This window comes from Olea europaea, unplaced genomic scaffold (genome assembly GCF_002742605.1).
Source record: "Olea europaea var. sylvestris unplaced genomic scaffold, O_europaea_v1 scaffold1373, whole genome shotgun sequence".
Classification (NCBI taxonomy): domain Eukaryota; kingdom Viridiplantae; phylum Streptophyta; class Magnoliopsida; order Lamiales; family Oleaceae; genus Olea; species Olea europaea.
The window spans coordinates 147,835-151,587 of record NW_019231240.1 but is presented as its reverse complement, the minus strand read 5'-3'; the positions used below and the strand labels follow the sequence as shown (position 1 = coordinate 151,587).

The following is a 3,753-nucleotide window of genomic DNA, read 5'->3' as shown; positions in this document are numbered from 1 at the left end:
AGTTAATAAAAAGTCATCTGATCGAACCTTTATAACTCGAGCGAATAAGTCTGCAAGGGTTTAAAATTTGGTGCTCGAAAGCCAACTGATTTGAGAGTTATCGGCCTAAAGCTCGCTACAGGGGTTATATAGAAAGCAAATGATGAGATGACAATAAAAAAACTAAAAAATTAAAAAACCAAAAAATAAAAAAATAAAAAAAAAAGTAGAAAATAAGTGAATAAAAGACATAATAACATGAAGAAAGCCCTTGGACATTTGGTTGATGAAACTACACCTTTAATGTGAGGCACCTAGTTTAGTTTAATCTTAAGGGTTGAAACAATCAAATTAGGACAGCATCTACTTGTTGACACGTGAACCTGTAGTAGTGAAATATATCCAATCTAAGAGAGAGTATGGACTTAGTTGCTTAAACACCTAACTTTAGAACACACCCAGGGATAATTGAATGAAAAGAATAAATTTGGGGGGTGTGTATCTCCTGAGCGAAGTAAGGATATATTTGACCACTATGAGTCAGGAATAAACCAATCATAAGCTTGATATATTGACATGAGTTCACACACACACGTTGAGTTTTCACCTGACACGTGAATGTTGATTTTATTCTTGCACTATTGAAACGTTTCTTATGTTGATTACTGAATTCAATCTTAAGACACAGCAGGTTGTCAAGCCATGTTTTGTGTAGAATGAAGTCATTATCTTGTTTGAGGACAAATAATACTTCAAGTTTTGGGGGTTTGATAAGTGCATTTTTACACACTTATATGATCACAAAACATGAAAATTGTTGATCAAAGTGTTTGAATTATGGCTTAATTCGATGTAATTATGTTTTTAGGACTATATTAATGAATGTGGCGGAATTTAAGAGAAAAGAAATGAGAAAGGACAAAAAAAATTAAAAAAAATCCAAAGTATGAGGACTAAATTGCAACATTTCAATAGTTGACTCGGACTATAAAATGAAGATTAAAGATGATTCGGGTTCAATTGGACACAATTAGAAGTTGAATGGTTGAAATTACAAGAGAAACGATTTAAAATAATCAAAAATTGAATTTGGGAACTAAAATGCAACATTTGGAAGAAATTATAACTGGACGACTGCCTAACATCAAAATTCAATTACCGAAGCAAAAATCCATGTTTGGGCCACAACCCAGGTCAATCGTGACGAGAAAAATCTGGTTTCCTTTTCTGATTGAAATTCTTATGGAAACAAATCCGGGGAAGTCTTTTAAAGCCCTAGGGACGTCCAAAAGGAAGAGAGCACGCATTATAACACATTCATAAGGGTTTTTAGAGAGGAGAATAAGGCAAAAACGAGAAGATTGACATCAAGACGCAATGATTCAATTCAAGATTTAAAGCGGTGATGTTTTCTTCTTCTTCTTTTTTTTTTTTTTTTTTTTTTTTTTTTTTTTTTTTTTTTTTTTTTTTTTTTTTTTTTTTTTAATGATTCAATTCAAGATTTAAAGCGGTGATGTTTTCTTCTTCTTCTTTTTTTTTTTTTTTTTATAATTTAGTTTGTTTTCTTCTTCCCATCATGCTAGACTAGACTTTTATGTACTAGGAGATTCATGAACCTTGTAATGTGATTTTTTACATGCATCTAATTTCTTCCGCAATTAAGGGCCCATAATTGTGTGAGTTTGGATGACTTTTTTTTGCATTCGAGAGAAGGAAAATAGGTTTGACACTGTATAAATCATCGTAGAGTCTGATAGGGGATATAGATATACCGTTATGCTCTGCGTGAATCTTTAAGTGCTTATAAAACTACATGTATTTTTGTATATTTACACCCGTCATAGAGATATAGACTGGTGGTATATGAGAGTGGGTTCAACTTTGCACAAGAGAGACTGTTGGATAGATTTAGAAACATTGATTCTTCATAATTTCAATGTGTTGTCAAATTATAGAACTATGGTTAAATTGAGCATTGCTTGGGGATTCGTGATCCTAATGCATCATATAATTACTGAATACATTAAATTACGTTCTCAACATTTAATAACATTTTAGTTAATTTAAACATCAATTTGCATTTTGTTTATTGCCTGCATAATTAATTGCATAATTAGCTTAGGTTAGGGAGTAATTAGGTTATAGAATCACTTGTCAAAATTTAGTTTTGGTTAAGGCCTGGATAAATAAAATTGAACTAAATCAATCTCCTCGGGACAATATTCAGAATCAATTCTCCATTGTATTACTTGTCAAGACCGTTCACTTGTGGATACAAATTGAAACAATATTTTCGTGAACACTCACCTTATATGATTTTTTGCTTAGCTGTCTGTAACTACTTTATTAAGTAGTTTTTTGAATACCCAGTAAAAGAAAATCAGTATATTTTTTAACCAAATTGTGATTTTCTGAATCATATACCAATGTGGTGATGCGATTCTCCCAATGCTATTTTGAAGATCTTGAGATTCCAAAAATCTGATTTTATTTATTTATTTATTATTATTATTATTATTTTATTTTTTTTTCAGATTGTTGTGGTTTCAGGAATAGTTTTGAGGTTATAAAAAGAACCCAGTAATTGAGAGTAAAAAAGGGATTGAGTTAAAGATGCAATCAGGAGTAGGCAGTGTCGGTTCGCTGGAGGATGGCAAAGTACCTTATGCTAGAACGACAATTCAATCGACTAGGCCTTTGCCACTGAGATTGCTTCCGTTTCTCTTGCTTTTCTTGGTGGTAGTCAGTATGTATTCGTTTCTCAGTTTATACATGAGTCTGTTTCTCAAGATTCAGAATGTAGTTCCCGTAGTTCAATCAAGAATTCAACCCTGTGTTCAAGAACCTCGTACTCTGGAAAAATGGATTAGGCCTCCATCGTATTTGATTCATACTATGAATGATTCTGAGCTGTTTTGGCGCGCTTCATTTATACCTAGGATTAAAGAGTACCCCTTTAAGAGAACTCCCAAAATCGCATTCATGTTCTTGACAAGAGGACCTTTGCCAATGTCGCCTTTGTGGGATAAGTTTTTTAAGGGGAACGAAAAGCTTTATTCAATCTACATTCATTCCTCGCCATCCTACTTGTCGTGTAAACGTTTTTATAAAACGCCAAGCATTCTTTTCTTGTAGGATACAGAGTGGGGAATGATGAGTTTGTGTGACGGTGAAAGGCGACTTCTTGCTAATGCATTGCTCGATATTTCCAACGAATGGTTTGTTCTTCTTTCCGAAGCCTGCATTCCTCTTAAAAACTTTAGCATTGTGTATGAGTACATATCAAGATCCCGGTTCAGTTTCATCGGTGCGTTTGACGAACCCGGTCAATACGGTCGAGGCCGGTACAACGAGAAGATGTCACCCGAGGTCAACCTAACGGAGTGGCGTAAAGGGTCCCAGTGGTTTGAACTCAGTCGAAAACTGGCTGTTGACATAGTTCAAGATAGTGTTTACTACCCCAAGTTCAAACAGTTCTGCCGAGCCTTATGCTATGTGGACGAGCACTATTTTCAGACCATGCTTAGCATCCAATCTTCCCATCTCTTGGCAAATAGAAGCCTCACTTGGGTCGTGTGGCCGAGGCACAAGCCCCATCCTGCAAAGTTTGGGAAAGCTGATATAAACGAGAATTTTTTCAAGAAAATTTCAGAAGGTAAACCATGCACTTATAACAATCAGCTGACGTCCCTTTGTTTTCTTTTTGCAAGGAAATTTGCTCCTAGTTCTTTGGAACCTTTATTAGAGCATTCATCAGAGTATTTGGGGTTTTAA

At 34.6% G+C, this 3,753-nt stretch overlaps 1 pseudogene; it reads left to right on the top strand.

Annotated features, from left to right (window-relative positions):
- The first annotated feature begins 2,592 nt into the window (after window positions 1-2,592).
- On the top strand, window positions 2,593-3,753 carry LOC111375407 (annotated as a pseudogene).